The following is a 12944-nucleotide window of genomic DNA, read 5'->3' as shown; positions in this document are numbered from 1 at the left end:
GAACCAATTTCAATTCAAAAACAATCAAAGAGAAGTTTCAACTACATAAGGGTATTTTGGTTATTTTTTCAAAAAATTTTGAAACCAGCTAAAATGTAGTATATGAGAGAAATTTACACATTTCATAACCGAAAATAAGTTTAGATATCTAGAACATTCATTTAAAGTGAAATTATAGCTAATGGAATAAAATAAAAATAATGAATAAAATATTCTAATTTTTCATAAAACAATTTTTATAGAATGCTATGTAAATACTTTTTACAGCGTAAAAACAAAATAAATTCCTACATACAGTAGCACATTCAGGCAGGTATTCAAAACATTTAACAATGACATGTGGGCCCCCGAATGACAAAAAGCAATGAAGGTTGTGAACCTATAGTTTTTTAGGATGCAAGTCCAACTGTAGCCCTCAACGAAATGAGCTATCTGCCGACTATCCTGAGCCTGAAATAGGTGGAAAGGAGGGTGATGAGATTATATAATCCCAGTGCGTAAACAAATATCATCTAAAATATCTAAAGTTGAGTAAATAGAGACAGATAAAATAGATTAGTATAAAAATGATTCACAGCATTTCGAACTCATTTTAATAAGATAAAATAGATTCATTTCACCCAAATAAACAACGAGGCTTATGATTTCCTGAAAAGCTTGGCTCGTGCCAAAATCATTCACATACTCGGTTGTCAGGGATACCTTGGCTTGGGGATATCCCAACCAAATCTGCCAAGGTTGTTAAAAAGCATGTACGCATAAATCATGTTTTTATTTTGAAAACATAGTCGTTCCTTGGCGTTAGCTGAATTTCACCCTCACGTGGTGGTTTACCATGAAGTGAACTCCAAAGTTTTACCTTGGGAGTTACCCTACACGCCTCTCCGACCGAGGTAAGATATAACGGGGTTTACCATGCCCCTCTAAATAGGCTGGTCCACGAAAATCCACCCACTGCAGTAAGCTAAACCCACCATACAATAAAATTTGCGATAGCATGACATGGCAATTATTTTATTTTACAGCCTCTCAAGGCAAATCAACAATTCATACATTTTCAACACATTTACTAATTCAACCATTCATGCCAATATTACCATAAGCCAATCAATTAGAACCATAAATTTATAACACATCAAGTGGTCTCCAATTACTGTATTTTCAAAGCCATCATTCAATTTCAAGACAATTTATAAAATCATTTCATTTAAACACATTTTGTTTATAAAACCTAAAAATTAACCATTTAAACTCATTTTCTATGAAATTATAAAATCGGATAAAAACATACTTTAGATAATTAAGATGATGATAAGGTTACTCACTGTAATGGAAATCGAGTTTCAAGTACTCTGATTCTTGATCCTCGGGTACTATCTCTTTACTTTTGCCAAAAAGCTCACCACCTAGACATAATACACAATAAGCCATTTACTACATTTGTGCTAAACTGTTGTAAAACCAATTCAGGCTTTATACTAATGAATGAAATGGGATGTGAAATACTTGGGTAACTATCTAAATATAGTGTTCAATACAAATTCAATTATGTACCTAAATAAAATGGTATTGGCCTAATTCTATCTATCACCCGATTAATTGGCCAATATGTCCAATTTAACTCTAAATAACTCCATTTGTCTCCCAATACTCCAAATCATTAAACACAATTTAAATAACTTGAAATATGGTAAAATCATCCTCACATTTTCTCTTGAAAAATTCGGCCATGGTGAGTGCACTAACAATATAATTTTCATGCTTCATTCTCACACCATAAATCATTAATTCCTAACCAAATCACTTAAAATAAAATCAAGTTCATCATTAATATTCCACATGGAATATTCGGTCAATGAAGGGTGATGGAAGAAAATGAATTTTTCTTGTTTACTTTTCATGCTACACATTACCAACTAACTAAAAACACTAGAATATATTGAAATTTAACCAAATCCAAGTTCAAAACTCCTCCCCCCATGTCCAGCCAGCAAAGGTATCCTCATGCAAACTTATTCTTAACCATGGAAAATGCAAAATAATGCATAGGAAAGGTAGATCACAAGCTAGAATTAAGAAATTTACCTTTAATGGCTTGATTCCTTGAAATTTGGTTAATTTCTCTTGAATTTCTTAGCTAGGTTTTTGTTCTTCTTCTTTTCTTCCCTTTTCTTCCGTTGGCCGACCAAGAGAAATGATTTGGGAGGGTTATGGGCAGATTTTTAAAGCCAAATAATAAATGGATGAAAATTTGACACATGTCACCATTCCATTGGCTCATGTGTCATACTTACCCATTAAGCAATCTCTCTCCACCATTTAAAATTCCTCAATTATCCATAATAATAATGAGTGAAATTCATGTGCTAGACAAGTGTTTTGTGGTGAAAAATTACAATTTTGCCCCTAGGGTGGCAAAATGACTATTTTGCCTTTATCCTCGAAAAAACGTCGAAATTAAAATTCTTCGCTTCTCAAACTCAAATTATACTCCAAATGATCAATCTTAGTCAAAAATTTCATCCAACACTCACATCTTAACCTCGGGTGGCAAAATGACCATTTTGCCCCTAGGTCATGAAAATTCCAATTTGACTCTAAATCGGTCCTCAAACACCGAATCACCATTTTAAGTCATTATGGGGTTTTAAAATTCTTAATTTCATCTTAAAATCTCTATTTGGACTAGTTCAAGGCTTGATCCAACTTAATTGTACTATTTGGTACATTGTCGTCTTTTAACGATTTTCGAGGTACCCAAGTAAGCAAACATTCATTCTTATGTAAGAATGGCATAATAAACATATTGTAGAGTCGGGCTTGACAGCACTACCCCCCTTAAAATAAAATTTTGACCTCAAAATTTCATTTACTGAACTCAGAGAAAATGTGGAGGTATTGTTTTCTCATCTAATGCTCGATTTCTTATGTCCTCCCCTTTATAGGGAATTTCGATTTGTTCACCTCATTTACCTCCAATTCAACTCGAGTAGTTCACTTATGTCTCTTATTATCCTTTAAAATCAGATCAACAGTAACCTTCACAATTATGATCTCTTATATCGAGACACTAAGCATGTTTCTATTACTATCATTAAACTTGAACCATAACTCTATCACAATCATACCAATTTTGATCGCATTTTATACTTATGTAGGTATACCAATCACTATCTTAATACTTCATTCCATATCAAACTTCTTGACTTTCATTCATTCATCCTATCCTCCTACACTATTGTGTAGTTTACGGCATCATTAACACACCATACTCATTCCTGTACATATCCTCAGCGTTAGGGAAGATTAATGGCTTCAATTATTTCCACATTCTTCATGTTTACCTTGCATTTAGGAAATTTCAATCTTTTTAATCCTATTAGTCCATCTCATATGGCTTAATCGCACTATAGATTACATTCCCTTAACTATTTCCCCAAAATTCCTTAGGTCGCCATAAATCGACTTCTGATAAGATTCTTGATCGTTACATTATCTATACAACTCATCAAATATATTGAGTTCAAATCTCGAACCACTAAAACCATTCTTCATTTTAGTTGGGTACATCACTAACTCCACACATACGTACACACGCACATTCAAATGTCCATATTCCTTATTATGTATACGAGTCTCTATTTTCAAATGCCTTCAGACTAATTTCTCTTTGTTCATTCCCATCCATAACCAAGATTCAATAGAATAATCTTCATAATTCATACAAATTCTCATCATGCCTGTGCATAGTTCCACATCATTTACATATTTATACTCTCTTCTTATCATTTCCAATTATATGCTTAAGTTTCCTCATACTATATATCATTGCATCACAATGTCATCTCTATTGAATTATAATCTATAATGCGTGTATGCTTAATAATCCCATTGGTGCCTCAAAGATTTATCTTAACTTGATCATTGCATCTTATGCAATACCACAATTCCTAAAAGTCATCCTTTTTCCTCGATTATCCTTCATGCCTCTACATTACCTTGTATCCTTCTTGCATTCTGATATTGATTTGTCACTTAAAACTCAGACTCATTTGAATCATGTATGCCTTAAGCATTTTCGAATTCCAATTTCCATAATACATTAGGAAAGTTTCATTATCCGACTTCATTATCAAGGTCAACTTCTATCATCCTTTGTTCCATTCTTTCATATGAATATAAGATCATTCTTCCTTAACCAATTTACAAATTGTATTTGAAATTACAAGACTTGAAAGTAGATTCTCCTCAAGTACTTTTCAATATTAATACTAATATCACTCTCAGCTTACAACTTTCTTTTTTATAACCACATAACTTAGTGCTTGCTTTCACGAGATCCATGGTAGAACTACTCTTTAGTATTTCCTTGGGGATATCTATCTTAAACTTATGTCTCACAGTAGGTGATCACTTAACTCGTGACTTAGCCGTTTGGCTCTTTAGCAAGTTTCAAAATCACACATCTTATACTCATCTCGTATAATTTATAATTCTTTCTCAAAGGTGTTTAAACATTCTTGAAACACTTAATCACTTATTTGCTCTTTCATACTCGAAGTATATGATTTCCATAAAGATATGCCCAACTACTCATGCTTCAATTTATCTCCAAGGGTTTCTAGCATACCACGTAGTTTACTTGTGTTGTCACTAATCCTTTCCATTCAACAAGGTCAAAACAAGATTTGTAAATTCTCGTAGCACTATTCTAGATAAACTTATTTGCTATATCATCCTTGAAATCTTCATTCACACTCCAAACAACAAAGCTTAGCATCAAAACCAATGACCATTCTTCAACTCGTGAGTTTCATCTTCATGCCACTCCCAATTTGCTCGTGCTTTCTAGCCATAAAGGGTTCTCAACCAATTACATTTATAAAGTGGATAATTCACTTAATTATTACATCTCGTCCTTGCAGTTATAAGATCAAGATATTTTGAATTTAGGATGCAAAAGTTCCCTCCTAGAGCATATCCAAAAATCCACATATATCAAGTCCCACCTTAGGACATCTTTCCCATATGGTGTAATGAATTCACAATATATACATCATCATACACATAATTACTTGTTATTTATGGTATCCCACTATTCTTATTATCCATTTCTGATCATCTTCCTTGTCTTATAACTCCAATAGTTTATTAACTTTCAGTACAAAGACCACGAAAATAGTTCATCTTTCACTACACTTATACTCACAATCCTTATTAATCAAAAATTTATCTTTTTCAAGTTCCTTCATTTATCTCTAATGAACCAAATTTGTATTAGATTATCTTTCTATAATGTTATGGCATCATTTTATACTTCCTCCACCCTCAAGCTTACAATCTTTGACTTTATCACATTAATCGCTCAAAATGTCATCTAGAGCCTCATTGATTTCTTCCATATCCTTTCGAATTGTAACCACAGTTAAGATTCCCAATTTCACATCTCCATGATAAATTGTTAGTCTTACCACACTGTCTCCCAATATCCCGTGCAATTACAACACACTGAACCCGCTTATTATAACATAGTCCCCTAGTTCAATGTGTTTGCTCGGGAATCATCTTTTCTAATACAATTTGTCCCATAAACCAGAATTTTATTTATTTAGCTTTGCATTCGGAATCATATCAAAACTCACATACTACGATAAGTAATAGTTTTCAACAAACATCATCAATTCAAACAATCCTTTATACCTCGTCAAAATTTAGGGTTATCACCCCAAAAGTTCATCATGTTAATCGGTATCCATTTCTTAGTACTGCAAAATATATTCATTGTTAATTAGGGTAATTGCTTGAATCATTAATGACTTTCTACATCAGTCTTCAATAATTATTTAAGATGATCAACCATGCCACTAAGATAAATATCTTTCCTTAATAGTCATAGTGTTAGTCCACCTCAGTCCTACCAAATGATTCCCATATACATCCAGTCACTTAAACAGCTACTTATAATACATTCTAGTCATACACTTTAAAAGCCAAACTATTAACTTCTTTGTACAGATAACTATTACATTTTCCCTTAAACGACACTTACCTAGACTTATGGTGATACGAACTTCAACGAAGGTATTAAGTATCTTTAGGATCCTCTTCCGGATCCTTCTCCTCCTCCTGAGATTTTCTCCTTTGTTCCTCAATCCAAGCTTGTTGTATTCTCTTAAATTCCTCATAACTCACAGGTGCAACATTTCTTCCACAACTAGGAGGAAAATATCGTACAACAGTCACATTCCTAAGGGGAAATTTACAATAGTTGTTTTCTCCTTATTTTTTTCTTGTTGTTCCCTTACATTACTCCCACAACTTGGAGGAAAGTGTCAAACAACGGGTACAGATACCTTCCTAGGATTATAATCCCCTTCGGCTATCATCATTTTCCCTCTTTCTTCAGCGTATTCCTTAGACTCTTTCAAAAGGGAATTTCTCATGCTTACATTAATGTCATTACTATCAGCACTTTCAATGGTCTTACAAGGGTCGAAGCTTTCTTTTTCGTGAACCCTCATCTCCAAATCCGGTGGAATCCAATTAATAAGAATTCTAGGCGAGGCACTTTCTAGACTACTTGGTTCGGGTTGCCATCGGCTCCTAGCAGTAGAATCTAGCGATCCCTCGCTAATACTATGAGAGACATCGGGACTACCGTATCTCCTAGACATGGTGTGTGCAACCAGCGCACCTCAAAACCTATACGCAATCAAGCAGTAATTTCTTAATTATTTGCACATCACAAGAACGGGTAAGTTTTTATATGCAAAGGCATGCATTCGACTCAACCTAACCTAACTTAACTTAGGGCCACACTGACACTATAAAATTTTAAAATAACTTTAAAACCAAAAGCTCTGTGCTCTTATCTTTAAAACCAAAGGCTCTGATACCAATATAATTGTCACGACCCAGAACTCCCATCAAGCCCGTGACAACTGTCGCGATATCTCGATAGACATTCATTACCTGGAATGCCAATCGAAACCTCGCAAGGCTTAACATCAGTTTTCTCGCTTCCCCTGTGAGTATTAGTTACTAAAATCATGTTTTAAAGTGATATGAACTAATTTCAATTCAAAAACAATCAAAGAGAAGTTTCAACTACACAGAGGTATTTTCGTCATTTTTCTCAAAAATTCTGAAACTAGCTAAAATGTAGTATATGAGAGAAATTTACACATTTCATAACCGAAAATAAGTTTAGATATCTAGAACATTCATTTAAAATGAAATTATAGCTAATGGAATAATATAAAAATAATGAATAAAATATTCTAATTTTTCATAAAACAATTTTTATATAACGCTACGTAAATAATTTTTACAGCGTAAAAACAAAATAAATTCCTACATACAATAAGACACGCAACCAGGTATCCAAAACATTTAACAATGACATGTGGGCCCTTGAATGACTAAAAGTAATGAAGGCTGTGAACCTACAGTTTTTGAGGATGCAAGTCCAACTGTAGCCCTCAACGAAATGAGCTATCTACCGACTATCCTGAGCTTGAAATGGGTGGAAATGAGGGTGATGAAATTATATAATCCCAGTGAGTAAACAAATATCATCTAAAATATCTAAAGTTTAGTAAATGGAGACAGATAAAATAGATTAGTATAAAAATGATTTACAGCATTTTGAACTCATTTTAATAAGATAAAATAGATTCATTTCACCCAAATAAACAACGAGGCTTATGATTTCCTAAAAAGCTTAGCTTGTGCCAAAATCATTCTCATACTCGGTTGTCAGGGATACCTTGGCCTGGGGCTATCCCAACCGAATCCACCAAGGTTGTTAAAAAGTCATGTACGCATAAATCATATTTTTATTTTGAAAACATAGTTGTTCCTTGGCGTTGGCTGAGTTTCACCCTCACGTGGTGGTTTAGCATGAAGTGAACTCTAAAGTTTTACCTCAAGAGTTACCCTACGCGCCTCTCCGGCCGAGGTAAGATATAACGGGGTTTACCGTGCCCCTTTAAATAGGCTTGTCCACGAAAACCCGCCCACTACAATAAGCTAAACCCACCATACAATAAAATTTGTTATAGCATGACATGGCAATTATTTTATTTTACAGCCTCTCAAGGCAAATCAACAGTTCATACATTTTCATCACATTTACCAATTCAACCATTCATGCCAATATTACCATAAGCCAATCAATTAGAACCATAAATTAAGAACACATCAAGTGGTCTCCAATTACTCTATTTTCAAAGCCATCATTCAATTTCAAGACAATTTATAAAATCATTTCATTTAAACACATTTTGTTTATAAAACCTAAAAATTAACCATTTAAACTCATTTTCTATAAAATTACAAAATCGGATAAAAACATACTTTAGATAATTAAGATGATGATAAGGTTACTCACTGTAATGGAAATCAAGTTCCGAGTACTTCGATTCTTGATCCTCGGGTACTATCTCTTTACTTTTGCCAAAAAGCTCACCACCTAGACATAATGCACAATAAGCCATTTACTACATTTGTGCTAAACTGTTGTAAAACCAATTCAGGCTTTATACTAATGCATGAAATGGGATGCTAAATACTCGGGTAACTATATAATACGGTGTTCAATATAAATTCAATTATGTACCTAAATAAAATGGTATTAGCCTAATTCGATCTATCACCCGATTAATTGGCCAATATGTCCAATTTAACTCCAAATAACTCCATTTCTCTCCCAATACTCCAAATCATTAAACACAATTTAAATAACTTGAAATATGGTAAAATCATCCTCACATTTTCTCTTGGAAAATTCGGCCATGGTGAGTGCACTAACAATATAATTTTTCATGCTTCATTCTCACACCATAAATCATTAATTCCTAACCAAATCACTTGAAATAAAATCAAGTTCATCATTAATATTCCACATGGAATATTCAGCCAATGAAGAGTGATGGAAGAAAATGAATTTTTATTGTTTGCTTTTCATGCTACACATCACTAACTAACTAAAAACACTAGAATATATTGAAATCTAACCAAATCCAAGTTCAAAACTCCTCCCCCCATTTCCGGCCAGCAAAGGTATCCTCATGCAAACTTGATTCTCAACCATGGAAAATGAAAAATAATGCATAGGAAAGGTAGATCACAAGCTAGAATTAAGAAATTTTACCTTTAATGGCTTGATTCCTTGAAATTTGGTGAATTTCTCTTGAATTTCTTAGCTAGGTTTTTGTTCTTCTTCTTTTCTTCCCTTTTATTCCTTTGGCCGACCAAGAGAAATGAGTTGGGAAGGTTATGGGCTGATTTTTAAAGCCAAATAATAAATGGATGAAAATTTAACACGTCACCATTCCATTGGCCCATGTGTCATACTTACCCATTAAGCAATCTCTCTCCGCCATTTAAAATTCCTCAATTATCCATAACAATAATAAGTGAAATTCATGTGTTAGACAAGTGTTGGGTGATGGAAAATTACAATTTTGCACTTGGGGTGGCAAAATGACTATTTTGCCTTTATCTTCAAAAAAATGTCGAAATTAAAATTCTTCACTTCTCAAACTCAAATTATACTCCAGATGATCAATTTTAGTCAAAAATTTCATCCAACACTCACATCTTAACCTCAGGTGGCAAAATGACCATTTTGCCACCTAGGTCATGAAAACTCCAATTTGACTCCAAATCGGTCCTCGAACTCCGAATCACCATTTTAAGTCATTCTGAGGTTTTAAAATTCTCAATTTCATCTTAAAATCTCTATTTGGACTAGTTCGAGGCTTAATTCAACTTAATTGTACCATTTGATATATTGTCATCCTTTAACGATTTTCGAGGTACCCAAGTAAGCAAACATGCATTCTTATGTAAGAATGGCATAATATACATATTGTAGAGCCGAGCTTGACAGAGAGTTTGCCAAATTTAGTTTTCATATTGTTTATTCGTTGATTTATTCATAAATTTATTTTTAGCACAATTCAATTGAAAAACACAAGTTGAGAAATTTACTTGTAACTTGTCTTCATTGAAAAGGTTTTTAGATTGTTTTCATTAAAAGTTTAATTTGTTGAAAGAAATTTATAAAAATCCAATTCACCTCTTTCTTGGATATTTCTGCATTGTTATTGAACTAGCATTTCTAACAAATGTACTAGAAATAAAAGATATTCAATTAAAGAAAAATATCAATTATATAATCACAAGGTTATAAGTCGAATATCACATTTATTAATGCATTCATTTAGCAGCATCCATGATTTTGAATTGCATTCAAGTGAACTATTTTGCAAACCGTAATTATGGAATTTTCTTAAAAAGCTTGCAAAGATGAGTTTTCTCAGGAATTTCTTTAGGCGAGAAAAAAACTTCAAGACTTCACTAAAATGTTTGGATGGTCTACAAATGATTTTTTTTATACAAGGCTTTTTCCCATTATTTAAAATTGGAAAATCATGTCATCATTTTATTGTTGCATCATGTGCATTAATAATATATATTTGGTTCATGAATGATAATATCCAATGATGGGATCTTTTCGGTGGGTTTACAAAAATGAATTTTCTCCAGAAATTTCATAGGTAAGGAGAAATTCTTAGACTTCACCAAAGAGTTGGGATGGTCTTAAAAAATTTCTTCGAGATAAAGATTTTATCCACGCATCAATAAAAAAATAAACAAATAATGAAAAGAATTTAGAGAAAAAAAAAGAAGGAAAAGAATAAAATATATAAAAACCAAAACCAAAAATCAGCACGATTAAGTAAAACTCGATGACAAGCTTCTTTAAAGGGATAAAGGTGTCTGTTCGAAAACTCTCGAGGTGAGGAGGATTTCAAAAAAATCCCTACTAACGTGATAGAGGGGTATTAGAAAAGTCTCCGATAGTTAATGAAGAATAAGAATTAATAGTATAATCAAAGAATAATGATTAAGAAAATATATAAGAATAATATTAAAGATTAAGGTTAAAATAGGATAATAAGTGATTATTTGGTACCATTTGTTGTATGGGCATCATATGGGTGCCAATCTTTCCTCGTGCTTAATAGCACTCTTAAACCCAATTCAATAAAACTCGTAGACCAAGTTTTCATTTTAGATAGACTTAAAATTAATTCAGGACCTCGTCAAAGAGAACAAATTTAATAGGTGGTCAATTACACCTTATTGTCACAACCCAATTTCCAAGCCATGGTCGGCGCATGGGCCAAATGGGCACAGCACACTAAACCCCAGCAAGCCTCTTATGCAACCTGTTCATCATTCCATCAAACATTTCTAAAGTTACATTCTTAATTCTCAACTATAAGTACTTTAGTAATGTGCTATGACAACCAAATACTTACATTTATATTAACCCAAAATGATGTCAACCATTGCCAACTCATAGTGGCAACATTAATCAAAATGAACACATACTGTTTGTGACATGTATCTTAGTGATTTACATCACGTGTACATATACACATGCAAAAGACTCTCGACTTCAGTGGAGTGACCTTAGGTGAAGGTGCAGCTACTAAATGTCGTGGTACCTATCAAAAGGGTGAATATACGTGGACCCTTCACTGTAGATTCCAACTACCTCGGGATCTAAAAACATGAAGTTGAAAAGGGTGAGTATAAAGTCGGTGAGTGAACATAAGAAGGGAACAAGCAAACGATAAGGAAAGTTTAGAAATCATAGTGCACTTAAGTTAAAAACAATGCAATTGAGTTTAATTTCTTGTTAAAAACCCCTCATTCAAACTTTGATTGTTTGGTCCCTTAGTGTATAGAATCCATGATCAACCATGAAGTTGAAAGGAGCATAAACTACAATAGAATCCAAGCAAGGCAAGCATGACAGGGTGAATCTCGCTATAGCAAAAAGACATTCTTGTTACAGCGAAATTTCTGGCTAGATGAAATTAAGGGAATTTTCATTGCTATAAAAATCCAATCCTGTTGCAACGAAAATTAGATTAAACACATTTGACAATAATCAAGTTTCAACAGTCAATGCAATCACATATTAATTCTAAACCTTTCTATATAGTCAATATATATTTATATAAGCACGTATACCACCATCGCCTCACCCAGCTCACTTGCACTCCCACACCGCACATAATCGGAGTCATCATGTGCACCCCCACATCGCGCACAACTAATGCCATTGTGTTCACCCCCACATCATGCATAGGCAATATCATCAGTCACACTCCCGCACCCTGTCATCACTAGCATGTGCACTCCCACACCTCACATGCGCGGTTATAATTATCACATAATATTAACTATCAATACGCAATATATATATATATATATATATCAACATAATATAGGAGCACAAGGATTCATCATATTACACATTCGCAACATACAACGTTTCATCAAGGGCTTGTTCCCGTGCACGTTCTTTTTTTTTTTAGAACAGGCGAATAAAATATTTCAAGTGATTCAATCTGTCAAGCCCGACCTTATAAAATACTTGTTATGTCATTCATATGATTGACAATATGCTTGCACACTTGGAAAGCCCCGAAAGAAAAATCGTTAAAAGACGACAATATACCAAATGGTACAATTAAGTTAATTTAAGCCTCGAACTAGATCAAATAGAGAATTTAAAATGAAATTAAGAATATTAAAGTCCCAGAGTGGTTTAATATGATGATTTGGAGTTTGAGGATCAATTTGGAGTCAAATCAAAATTTTTACTATTCAGGGGCAAAATGGTCATTTGCCACTTAGGGACACAATGGGAATTTTTTAAAAAAAAATTTTTTTGGCCCCATTTGACTTATTCGTAAAACCCGACCCTATAAATACATGTCAGGACATACATGCATTGAGTAGCATGTTATTACGCTTGAAAAGCACCTAAGAATAGACGAAACCCGATATTGTACCTAACGGTACACTTAAAATTGATTTAACCTCGAACTAGTTCAAATAGGAATTGTAGGATGAAA

The 12944-nt window shown here is 33.4% G+C and overlaps 1 long non-coding RNA gene across 1 annotated transcript; it reads right to left on the bottom strand.

The window, feature by feature from the left end:
- Nucleotides 1-275: 275 nt before the first annotated feature.
- On the bottom strand, nucleotides 276-8422 carry LOC108663964. The gene is made up of 3 exons (XR_001930047.1): nucleotides 8393-8422; nucleotides 1326-1406; nucleotides 276-450 (listed from the first exon to the last, which is right to left on the bottom strand). It is a non-coding gene; the product is annotated as an uncharacterized LOC108663964 (long non-coding RNA).
- Between the last annotated feature and the right edge of the window lie 4522 nt (nucleotides 8423-12944).

Source organism: Theobroma cacao, unplaced genomic scaffold, assembly GCF_000208745.1.
Source record: "Theobroma cacao cultivar B97-61/B2 unplaced genomic scaffold, Criollo_cocoa_genome_V2, whole genome shotgun sequence".
Classification (NCBI taxonomy): Eukaryota; Viridiplantae; Streptophyta; class Magnoliopsida; order Malvales; family Malvaceae; genus Theobroma; species Theobroma cacao.
This window is presented reverse-complemented; position numbering and strand designations above follow the sequence as displayed.